Source organism: Urocitellus parryii, chromosome 1, assembly GCF_045843805.1.
Source record: "Urocitellus parryii isolate mUroPar1 chromosome 1, mUroPar1.hap1, whole genome shotgun sequence".
NCBI lineage: Eukaryota > Metazoa > Chordata > Mammalia > Rodentia > Sciuridae > Urocitellus > Urocitellus parryii.
In genome coordinates, this window is record NC_135531.1 from 55,572,153 (window position 1) to 55,585,264 (window position 13,112).

A 13,112-nucleotide genomic window follows, 5' to 3' on the forward strand; every position below is an offset into this window, starting at 1 on the left:
CCTCAGACTTTTTACCCTATTGGTGGATGACTGTAGGCTTGCAAGCTTTCTCTTACCTGCACCAAGGATTTCTTAGTCGAATGATAGTTTACAACAGTCACAGTTGCACAAGTGTACACAAATTCTGAAATTATTTTAATTCAGCCTATCCTGCAACCCCAGTTAGCAGCAACGCTGGCTTAGTATGCTACATGGAAAATTGATATAGCCCAGACTGCACTGGGTGTTGTTTTTGTGTTTTCCATGCATGGGTATTGAATCCAGGGCTTGGGGCATGCTACACTGAGTTCCACCCACAGCCCTTGCCCCAGGTGTGCAGCTTCACTTTGTGGAAATGGTTGCCCAGATGTTTTGCTTTTTTAGTTTTCTTTTGGAGAGTTTGGCCCTGGATGGATGTGTTTGGTTTGTATTGTTTCCTAATTGCAATGAAGAAATGTTTTTCAGGACTTATTTTCTGTCTTTTTATTTAAACACTGTGTATTTCTTCTGCTGGTTTGAGTGCCAGGCACAGGACTTCACGTTTCCTTAGTAACATTCCCTCAACAACCAAGCCAGGAAGTAGTTGGGAGGAAAGTAGCAGTTTCCACAGATGTCCCAGGGAAGAATTCTCTAGGCTATGGGCTGGGGGTGTGGAGCTGAGGGGAGGGTGAGGGACAGTGGTGTTGGAAATCAGGTACCAGTGAAACTCCTGGCCAACCCAGGGCAGATTATCCAAGTTCAGAGAGTAAGCAGATGACCAGGTTCCACAGTATATTGAACCCAGAAGTTCTGCCACCTGGTCTGTTGAACTCCCAAGACCACTGCCTACATCCCCATACTGCTCTCTGACAGGTTACACAGATTATGGCAGGGGATGGGTGTCAGAAATCATGAGCACCTGTCTGAGTGTTAGCTTCTGATCCCCTGGGCAGTCCTATCTAGATTCTGGAAAGCTGGGTGGGGAGTGCAGTCTTTGGAGCAAATTACCTCCTAAAACAGAATTAATGATATTCACACAGAATCTTATCCTCCTGGATGAAATTATGGAGGTTGAGAGGAGATTGGCATGAGGTTTTGAAAGAAAAATCCCTACCAGATTTGTGAGAGGAAAGCTGTTTGGGGGCAGCTGGTTCACTACTGCACCAAATCACATTGCTAGTTTTGGAGCACAGTCTAGAACCCTATACTCTGAACAGAGAAATCTGGAAGGGAAATGTGTGAATGGTGACTTAGGATGTTGAGGAGCAGGGCAGGGGCACACACTCAGTTTTGATGTGGTCTTTCACTTTACCAGTTTAGTGTTTTGGTACCAAATTGTTAAATTAAAAGGATTTCAGAATTTGTGTACACGTGTGCAACTGCAAGAAGCTAAAGTCTCAAACTGAGTCATAGAGCAGTTGCATGGCTTTCTAGATGAGTGACTCTCACCAAGTTCTCAAACTGCTGCAGCATTTTATTTTAAGCTTCTCTGAAATGGAGGCCAAGTCAGCTTCACTTTTTCAAGGACGTTTCTTGAATACTCTTTGGTGGTAAAAATGAATGGTGAGTATCATGAATTGAAAAAAGAACTTAATGGGAACAAAAGTAAAATGGACATATCTTTTGCAGGTTCTGTCTTCCTTCCTTCCTTTCTTTCTTTCTTTTCCCTCATATCATTTCCATGTTGGAAATGTAATACAGCTTCATCTGAGTCAAACCTACTACTGTGAAGGAATCAATGGATTTACATATAGATCACTATTGATTTAATAAAGCCTGACTGATCACAATACTTAGATCTTTGTTTTTATTTAATTTTATGCTATTTGGTGGTACTTAAGACTTGATGTCTTATACTATGATGTAATGGGTGCAGGACCCTCTCTTGTTCTGCTCTACTAGGCATGGGGATGGTGGTGGGCTTGTGCCTTAGAAGGGATGGCCAGGGGCCATAGACATCCTGTTATTTACACACTTTTGGTCTAGCTAGCAGACAGGCGGCTACCAGAGACGTTAGCCTGGGAATAATTCTGCTGGATCTCAGTGGCACTTCTTCCTTCCCAGTCTGTCTCAGGGGGCCACATGCGAGCCTCTAGTATCTCTTCTCTCCAAACACACCTCCAAACATTGGGTTCTGGAGATGCACAGTCTCTGGCTCCCTTGGGTGCAGACAAATTCCCACAATAAAATGTCATTTCTATTCTGAGTTCTCAGTCTGGAATCCTGCTCTACCAATCCAGCTCACCTGTGGAAACAGGGCTGAGCTGGACAGTTCTGGCAGTTTGCCCGCCCCCCACTCCCCCCCCCCCCGCTTTCTTTTTTTTTGTACCAAAGTAAGGAGGTGCCACTGCACAGAAGGAAATTGCTCTGTCCCACGACTTTTTATGCTTTCCCCAAACAGCTGCACTATTGGAAGGGATGCCTAAAGAGACTGCAGACTCCAGCATGTGCATCTCCAGTAGCCCTTAGGATCTCCCTCACTCTGCTAGCTAAGAAAATCAATTCCATCATTTTCCCAGATGAACCTCAGCTGTTTGCAGGAGGGGACAGGTTCCCCAGAGAGATAAGGGGACCCCTTTTGGACGCCCATCTCACTTCTTCTCAAGCTGGCTACTACAGTCTGCCCCCACTATCCTACCATTTTCTCCCCTAGCCAAAACCCTCTCTGGTACTTGAAGCATCTCCAATTGCCTCCTTTGCTGTGGATCTGCAGAATGAAGGAAGAAGTGCCTTGTCCCCACAGGAAAAGTTACAGGCACCTTATCAGGACCAAGAGTCCAGGGCAGAGAGCTGTTTAAAGCAAAACTGGGGGACCATCAGTCCTATCTCCCACACACCTACCCCTTGCTTACTTCATTCATTCATTCATTCACACTTTGCAGTACTGCAGATTGAACCCAGGTACCCGAGGCATGCTGGGCAAGTGCTATACCACTGAGCTAAATCCCCACACTTCCCCTACACCCTAGCCTTGTATCTTAGCAGAAATGTTGGAAATTAGCACCCCTAGTGGTAAGGGTGACCAACTCAAGTTTAGGAATCTAAAGAGGAGTTTGGTAGCTCCTGAAGGAGTGTGCATCAGAGCTACTTCAGGCCTTCAAATTCAGTCCAATTCCAGTGTGGTGTGCGCGTGTGAGAATGGCCAGAGACTGGTCATGGGAATGGCATATTCCTCATGAGAAGACCCTAAGTCTTTTGCAGTCTGAAATTGGCTACATTCTGGGCAGGCTGGCAATGTCAGGTGTATAGGTGCCAGGCCATGGTTTCAACCCCCAGGGCCAGTTGTGGGGCACAGAAAAACATGTGATGTGGAGCTTTCTCCAGAGTCTGTCCTCTTTTGTCATTGGAAAGAGGAAAAAAAGTGTAAGCACAGAGAGATAGGTCTGTAAAATGTCATTAAGGGAAGCTTCACCAAACCAAGATGCAGCACGATAACAAGACTCATTAGGATATTATTGACTGAAAAAAAAAGTGAAACACAACAAACTTTCTCTAACATTTGAGGCAAAAACTCAGAAAGGAAGTTTGGAACCCCAGCAATGTGCACAGGTGAACCTTGTGGGAAGTGTGGACATGGCTCAGAAGCTATGCAGTAATGTCTTAGAGAGACTAATAATATATGTCTGTGCTTTCCAGGAAAACAAAGAAAAGCTTTTCCTCTGCCTTCGTAGTTTCAATGGCCTTGGATGAGACTGAAATAATTTGGAAACAGCTGAACAGAACCAAAGGCATAACAGATTTATGAATTTTAAGTTTTGTGTATATGGAGGCATCACAGAAACAACTAATTACTCCAAAGGAGTGGTGAAATTAGAGAACTTACAATCACCTTAATAGGGAATTAAGATAGTTTGTAGAGAATGTCTGTTTGAGTGTGGTAGCAAATTCTTTTATCAGAGGGATATATAATTGTTCTTGGGGTGAGTACTAATAATGATCAAGGTATTTGGGAAGACCCTACTTGTAGATATAAAGAGATATTTCAGAAAGTCAAATATATTGGGTTCAAAATAATCCTAATGCCAAAGTGGCATATATTGAGGGTGACTTTCTTTCATAATTCCCTTTATTAGGAAAACTCCTAATTGTAACAATTGTTTTTATTTTGGTTCCTGTAACTATAACAGAATCTCAGAAACCAAGCAACTTATTAAGAAAATAAACACATTTTCTATGGGTTCTGGAGCAGGGAGGTGAAAGAACAAAGTGCAGGCAACTGAAAAGGACCTTTGTGCTACCTTGTCTTCTGATGGAAAGGCACAGGATCATGTGTCTGAAAACCCACTACTAAAAGTCCTTTTGTAAAGGGCACTGAAGCCACCCATGGAGGCAGAGCCCTGCTGGCCTAATCACATTTTTAAAGCCCCACCTTCCAGATACTGTTGCATGGGGGATTCAGTTCCTATGAATTAGCTTTCAGGGATACTTTCAAACCATAGCAAGGTCTCCACTCCCTTCTTTCAAATGTCAATTTGAGGCTCAATACTGAGGTAACAGTGATCACCCCTGAGCCTGTAGTTCAGGTGAAGACAAAGACCATGGTGACCAATAAACAGCAATAAAAGAGAACATTTCCCAGGGTCAGAAATACTGAGATAGAAAGTGCACAATCCTTCCTGTTGCCTTTTGTCTCAACAGAGAACTCCAGTGTGTCCCCTTATTCACCAGCCAAAAAGAGAGCATTTTCCATTGGTCTCCTGGATTGACAATTCATCCTTTCCCCTTGCCATTTACTGTCAGTTTTTCATCCTTGTTGCAGCTTAAAGGAGTTTGCTTTGAGATGCTCTCTAGAAGAGATGGAGGGATTTTTAACTACCCTGATTCTCTTAGTCCCTGCAGGGTGAAGAGGAGCTCCCTGAGTAGCACTCCCAATACACTTATGGAAGATTTCTTCCTGATCCTTCCACATAGTGTCCGCTTCCTGGTGCAACTTTTATTTGGGGTACAATTGTTTCTAATAATCTAGGGTGTATTCAGTTACTGATTCCAGGAGCTCACCCAGCTCTGGGTTAAAACTGTGTGTCTCTCCTGTGAAAGGAAAGCAGCAGTGTATGGGGACAGCATGAACCTGGGCCTAGTTGAGTTCAGATTATATATGGCATCTTGAGATCGTGAATGTTACGACATTAATGTGAACCACTAGGAACCTAGTGAGAATTTCTTCTTTCATAAAACTTTGGTGTGAGTCTTAGTGCACTTGCATGAGAAACATGTACTGAGGACAGTGAATGCAGGCAGATAGCATTCCCCCTAGAAAGGGGAATGCGTAGATACAGGGTGATATTAAACAAAACCCCTTTAAACTTGAGGGTTCCCTGAAATCACTGTCCTCATTGGGCCATGCAGATGCTAGCCAGAAAAGGGGCAGGTCCTAAGGTAAGTTCCACAACTACCAGAAGCAAGGGTAGAATGTGCCTGTAAATATGTATACCAGGCCTAAGAGCCAAAAGTATTCTTAGCATGAAAATGTGAGGAAGGAAAGCATAAATCATTTTACATTTAGCTTACATTGGCTATAGATAAGAGAGGCATTACATTGCAAAATGGGGAAATTTGGGGACTAGTGGGACAGTTCACTTGTTGTTTCTGGATTGGTCAATGTTCATAGTCCAGAAAATTCATACATAAGCTAGAAAGCTAGATGTGGGTGGCCTTGGTAAACTGCCACATGGGGTTATAAGTGAAAATTTCAAAATATATTCAGGAATGTGGGACATATCTCTTAGTCTGATCCTAAGCAGTGAACTCATTGAAAATCTCTCTCTCTCTCTCTCTCTCTCTCTCTCTCTCTCTCTCTCTCTCTCTCTCTGCCATGGTCTTGAAATTTGGAATATCTCAGGTTTTTTTTTTTTTTACTATTGATAAGTCTCTGGATAGAATTAGAGTTAGAATTATGGTGAAGGAGGTAGAGAAGTTCAAAGGCAGAATAGGAAAAAGAATGCTAATAAAAAAATGAGAGAGGGAGGGAGGGAACATTCATCCTAGATTTCTGAGTTACTGTTAACATTTCTGGGTATCATTATTCAACACAGGGAATCCACAAGGAGGGTAGGCTTAGTGTTGAGTTGTCTGAGTGCATCCAGTGCATGTGTTCAGTACAGAAAAAGGAATCCACTTTTGTAGTACTAGAGCTTGAGTTGGGGGAATAGATTCATGTGGGGGATAGAATTACTCTCCTGCTTGGTATTTCAGGACAAGGGACTGAATAGGCCCTTCAGAAGTGAGTGTATGGCATGAGAAGGATGCACATACAGGTCCCCAGTGAACTTAAGCTGTTAAAAGGTGAATGTGTTACCACATCCAAGTCCATGTACTCACCCCTGGTAAGCAAATACTTGGAAATCAAGGGTTCAGAATCAATCAGGTTTACTTAAGGGTTGGCACCCTGAGAAGGTGGGGTGTGAACATCATTCCCTGTTCTCAGGGAACTCAGGTGCATGAATGGGGTTGTAAAGGAGGGGAAATGAGGTTTAGTGAGAAATGGGCAGAAGAAGGTGTGATTGGGGATGATCTTCATCCAGGGCATCTGTCTGCTTCACCGTTTTTCCTCCTCAGAACATTCCAACCAACATGAACATCGTAGGATGCCGCAGTCTGACTGGGCACAATTCAGGAGCCACTTATCAAAAGAAACAAACTTTATTTTTAAAACTACAAACGCCAAACAAAACAGCTCCTCAGGAAAACCCTCAGAGCCCAACTGCCACCACCGGCTTCCAGAAGCCTCTCCCACACACCAACCACACCACCTCCCACAATCCTCCTGCTCTTGAGGCCGATTGGCTGGGTCGCGTGGGCGGAGCCAAAGAAGTCCCCCAATGAGCAGTTCCGTAGTCTGAAGGGCAGGGAAACAGCCCAATGAACATGACTGCAGAGGAGCCAATCAGCTAGATGTTGCTGGGGTCACTGTGAGCCAATCATCAGCTGGCAGCTTGAAGGGCAGGGAAACAGCCCAATGAACATCGCCGCAGAGGAGCCAATCAGCTAGATGTTGCTGGGGCCACTGTGAGCCAATCATCAGCCGGCAGCTGGGAGTTTGCTGGCAGCTGGAAGTTTTCTGGGGCCCCTTTGGCTGTGGCTCTCAACAGTAGGAATAGTTTTATATTTCTTTAGCCACATTGATTATTTTTCTGCAAGTTAGATCTCACAGCAATTTACATGCTTTGTGTTAACTGATGCACAGAAGTGAAGACTTAGGAGGTGCATTCCACATTCTGATGTAATCTGAAGGTCACCAAATGATCTAGGTTTTGTCAATCTAAAGAAAGGCTATGTTGCAGTGAACACAGTGGTAAGTTAGGTGCAACCTTTCTTAGAATTTAGAATACTTGGCAAAGGAAAGGGAAGAAAACTTACCAAGGAACAATTCACCTGACAGAGGCCAGATTTACAAACATTTAGGAAAAACTATACTTGTTTTACTTTGTCTATAACTAAGTAGGCCTTTCCTCAGACAGAATTGAGACTGAACAATAAGCATAAAATCTATTTAAAAATTACAAACAAAGAAAAGTTTTAGAATATATTCTAGTTTGTTTTAATGATTTATCCTCACTTACAAGGGCAAATTACACAACATAAGTAGGATGGCAGTGGGGGTAATATTTTAAAGGGAATTGTAAGGAATCAACCTAAATTTAGAATACATCTATACTCAAACCCAAATGTTAACTTTTTGGTCAGTGTACATCTATTTCTCTGGTGCATTCTCTCTCTATCCCTGTCTCTGTCTCTGTCTCTCTCTCACTCTCTCTCTCTCTCTCTCTCTCTCTCTCACACACACACACACACACACACACACACACACACACACACAAACCTACAAGCTGAGGATGATCACTATCCAAACATTTAAATTGGGCAATAGCTGGAAATAAGGCATTAGAAATAAAATATTATGAATCCAAATCAGGACATATGAAATTGGTGAACAAAATCTCACTAATGTGTTTGTTTTGGAGATTGAGAAAGGGAGGGTGGATTTCCTGGATGCCAGTACGTGTCCTGCGTGAGTGTCTTTGCTGGATATGGGATGGGTCCTGGGTCCCCTTTGCACAGAGGGCAAACAAGGTCCTCTCTTGCTTGTTAATCCTTCCAGGTATAAATGTATAGTAAATGTCAATTACAAGTATTCTTAAACTCATTTCACTTCTGTAATTGTTCTGGGGCAAAACAGCCATGCAGATTAACCCCAGAGTTCTCTGAACGTTTGGTCCCTTTGAGAAACCAGCTTTACCTCAGAGAAGATGGCAGCCCTGTGAACCTGGCCTGGGAAAACACTGGAACTTGGTGCCTTCACCTTCTGAGTGGTGTTTCTGGCATCTACCAGTTTTGCAGCCTCTACCACTTTAGACTGAAGAATGACATGTGGTAGGGATAAATCGCTGATTCTGACCTATGCATCCTACCTACAGAAGGTCTCTTCTCCCTCTGGAGGTTTGGAAAACTAATCCAGAACTTTAGCTCATGTGCATGGTGTCTAAAGAGGCAAGTGCAATTGTTGGTCCTAAAGTCTGCCTCAAATTCTGAGTAACAGTGGAAGTGGGATTAGGGTGGAAATAGGGTCTGGTTCAGATTGAAGTCTTTTACGTGGAAAACTTCCTTCCTGGATTTAGCTGTGTAGCAGCTCTTTGGCCTTCAGTTTCAGGGTCCACTATCCCCACCCATGAAGCACCAACACTCTCAGGCCCTACCCACAGGGTAGACTCAGGAGCCCAACTCTACTCCTGTTCCCAGAAAGGATTGGCAAAAATTCTGGTTTCTCTCCCTGCATCCATGTTAATGAAGTAAACACATACAGAGGAGAACAAAGAATATTTATGTGGCATTTTGGTAGAAAGAGCATTTTAAAAAAAAGGAAAACCCACAAACTTCCAAGGTGAAATATGAAAAAAATTGTTATTATTTTTAATTTTTTTACATTGTCCCCATGTAAATATAATGACCAGTATAAAACAAACATTTTGAAAATATCCTGAAAACAAAGTAACCATGTAATTACTTACATGTTTTGTTAAAAAATTTATATTCACTTTTCAAAGATTGTAAAATAGAAAAAAGGGTGCAATATGTTAGTAAAAATAAAGTTGAATGTGGTGTTGGTTTCATTTCTTTTTGTGGTCATGTGTGTGAGTTTTGGATGTTGAGAACACACCAAGAGTTAAAGCTTAATGAAATTTATTACTATTATAGTTCTGTCTTGACAGAAAAATCTGTGTTGAAGGCACAGAATATGCCAAGGTCTTCTAGTATATAATTCTGGGAAGAAAGTGGATTCAATAAGTTGTGTATTTATAGCATCTATAGCACTTTCCTTAGAAGGAAAGTGAGGGATGACTTCAAATCGCATCAGAAACTTTACACCTCATAGTATATGAGAGAATGAAGCAGTTTGGTTCTGAATCAACACATAAGATGGTAGTTCCCTAAGTTTTTAAGTCCAAGTATAAAAGGTTAATCCTTTGGAATGACATTTATGGTTGTATTTGTTCTTGGTATTGGTCTCCTGGGTTAAAATTTCACCCGCAGTTTTTTGCATGCAGTCTTAGTTTGGCATTCTTGTTTCAGACCAAATGGCTTCCTTTCTGCCTCCTTCTCTTTCATTTTCTTTTCCTTCCTTCCTCCCTACTTCTCTTTCTTTCTCCATCCATCCCTCCCTCTCCTCCCCCCTCTCCTTCTCCCTCTCCCTCTCTTTCTCTCTCCCTCCCTCTCTCTCCATCCCTCTGTTTGTTTTTCAGATACTGCACACAACTTTGATATACCCCAAGCTCCAGGATGACCACTGTGACTTCTATTGCCAATGCAGCTCCAGACACTTGCTTTTTCCTGGACCTCTAGGTAGTTTCTTCTTCCTGAATCTTTTCTTCTGGAACTCTGGAGCTATACTCAGTGATGTCCTTTCCTTACCAAATTTTATCTAATTCTGACTGCTGACATGTTCTTGCCTTAAAACTACACAAGTGTTTCTCCTGGAGCAGAAAAGTAATGATGCTTGGGGGCAGTGTGAATCTGGAATCTGGAAAGGAGAGTTCAGATTACACTGGGTATCCAGAGTTCTTGACTGTTACGGTGTGAAGTGGAGCCATAAAGAGATGTTATGAGGTTAAAGATTTAAAATCATAATTGAAGATTCAGCAAGAGAACAGATTGGGATGAGAGTAGGGACAAAACAATTGTATGTGAATAAGACAAAGAAGAAACAAAGTATATAAGATGGGATGCTGTAAGCTTTTGAAAGTATGAATTATTGAAAGTTAGATATTATCAATTGTCATTCACACAAAATCAATTAGAAAAGTCATTAAAAATTATGGAACTCTTCAAATTCCCACAGATAAATACACAATACTAAATACTTCTGTAGTAGGAAAGATAATCATGGCCTCACTAATATTAGACCCCAATTAAAAGAAATACATATTTAAATGGCATATTAAAAAGTGTTCAAAATTTTATTACAGGGTCCAGGGATGAAGGTCAGGGGTGGAGCACTTGCCTAGCATGCCTGAGTCCCTGGATTTGCTTCCTGCTAAATAAAAAAGAAGAAGAAATTTTTATTATAACCCATGTTGTTAAAAGGTTGGCAAAGAGCTGAGGTTGTGGCTCAGTGTCAGAGGGCTTGTCATGCACATGTGAAGCATGGGGTTTGATCCTCAGCACCACATAAAAACTAACAAAATATTGTATCCATGTATAACTAAGAAATTTTAAAAAATATTGGCAGAAAGACCTTCCTCAATGCTGTTGTTTGAATGAATTTGGTAGAAGTCTTCAACATGCAACAGAGCCATGTGTTCTAACAGTTGTAAATATACTATTTTGATATAGAAATTCCACTTTTAGAAATTTCTTCCACAGATTCATTCATAGAAACAAGAAACTATATTAAAGAAAAAATACTATTATTTCATAGTACAAGATAAAAAATGATCCACATATTTAGAAACAAGGCAACCCTTAGAATCCCAAAGGGAATAGATGGTATAGAGGTTCTAGGACATATTAAATGCCTTATAACTCCAAAAGGTAAAAAACATTATTTTTTCCATATATGTAAATGTTTACAGTAATGAAAGCATGGCTTCCTGTTGATGTGGAATCATGCAGATTCTAAATCACTAAACAAAGTGATGCTACACAATTTTGTGGATTTATAGGACCTTTAATCAGAAAAAAAATTTGATAAAATCACTTCTCTATTAATCTCATATCATCCATTTGCATTCCTTTTTCTGTCTTCCTGGAAATTATTCTAGTGAAATGAAATTTCAGTAATGACTTTTTTAGCAAGATGTTTGTAGAGTCAAAAAAAACTATAAAAATATAGTGAGATCTTAGTTTGCAAAATGGATGCAAATTATATCAATAATAATTCAAAAAAGAAATTTATTAAATTATGAAATGGATGCAAAAGACACTGAAGATTGTTAAATAATATAAAGATTAGTTAAGACAAGTAAAGGTATCATAGTACAGTTAAGTGGAGGTCAAGTTGAGAGATACCTCCTTCTCTTCCTGGTGCATTTGCTAGCTCAGACCAAAGCACTTGGTCTCTACCTGTGCTACTTATCAAAAGCTAAGCCTTCCTGAGCCTGTGGCCCTCTTCCCTTTGCAGAGACCCACCCTGATCCTTAGCCCCTGGCACATTTTTGCCTTAAGGTACTCATTCCTCAACTGAAAACTCAATCAATACATGAATTGAAAAATTATAGTCTCTCACTATGGTTTTATGAAAGTATGTTAATGTTATATATCAAACATTATATTATGCATGAGAATTAATGTTTTCAATTACAAAAATTAAAACAAAACACATATAGAGCACAATTTTACATATCTCTGGTTATTTACAAACTATATTCACACCAATTCATGTCTACATACATGTACTTTGGATTATAATGATCATCACATTTCACCATAATTTCTGATCCCATGGCCCCTGCTTTCCCCTTCAACCCCTCTGCCCTACCTAGAGTTCTTCTATTCTTCCATGCTCCCAATCCTTATCCCACTATGAATCAGCCTCCTTATATCAAAGAAAACATCTTGGCATTTGTTTTTTTGAGATTGGCTAACCTCACTTACCATTATCTTCTCTAATTCCATTTATTAACCTGCAAATGCCATGATTTTATTCTCTTTTATTGCTGAATAAAGAAAGCTGATTTAGACTTTAGGTTTTTAAAAGAAAGATGATCACATTGGAATCCTGTCTGTATATCTGAACCACAAAAACACTCCAGCTCCTTTTATACCCTCTACTTCCAATCCATGCCATGGACCATGGATGCTCAAATAATATGATGAGAAAAACACAAAAACCAGCTTGTACCTCAGAGCAAAGTCTGTCCAAGAAAGGGGCAGTGACCCTTGTCCTTGGAAAGACCCACAGAGAACTCCTAGGCACAAACCCACCCTGCTAAGTTGTTTATCTACAAATAACAGGAGAGATCTGCAGTGCCAGGTGTCCCTGACTCAGTCAGCCTAGGTGAGGACCCATGTCAACCCTCTAGCAATCACCAATTAGCATGAGAGAGGGAAAATACCTAGGATGTCAGATGACCCTCCCGGTAGTTTATGGTGGTTGATAACATGTTGGGAAACCATGTAGTTCAGCAATACACCCCTCTTGGGAGTATCAGTTCAAATGAATCCCCCCCCTCTTGTACTAACCAATTACCCTTACTCAACTTGTTCCCACCAGTCAATGTGCTAAACAATGTTAAGAGTTGTTGTTTGATTTTCCCATGGGGTGTGATGATTTGCTAAGAGATGCTATGATGTATGTGAAGTCCCTGCCTTCCCCAGAGAGTGTGTAAAACTGCTGCAAACCCTGAACCTGAGGCCTCTCAGTGTCACCAGTTGCTGTGTACATGTGGCGGACCCAGCTAGCTCGAAATAAATACCTCTTTGCTGCTTACCTTGATTTTGGTCTCTGGTAGTCTTTTGGGGGTCCCAAATTCGAGCATAACACATGCATGAGTGCATTTCTTCTTTTGATTTAGGAAAGAATTGTACTTTTATTTAAGGCTCATATCTCAATGTGACAGGAGGGATTCATGTACAGGATAATCTGGCCATTGTACAATCTGGCAGTGTATCTTCAGTGCTTTGTTCATCTGGAAACATTCAATGACCAGAAAATCCACATC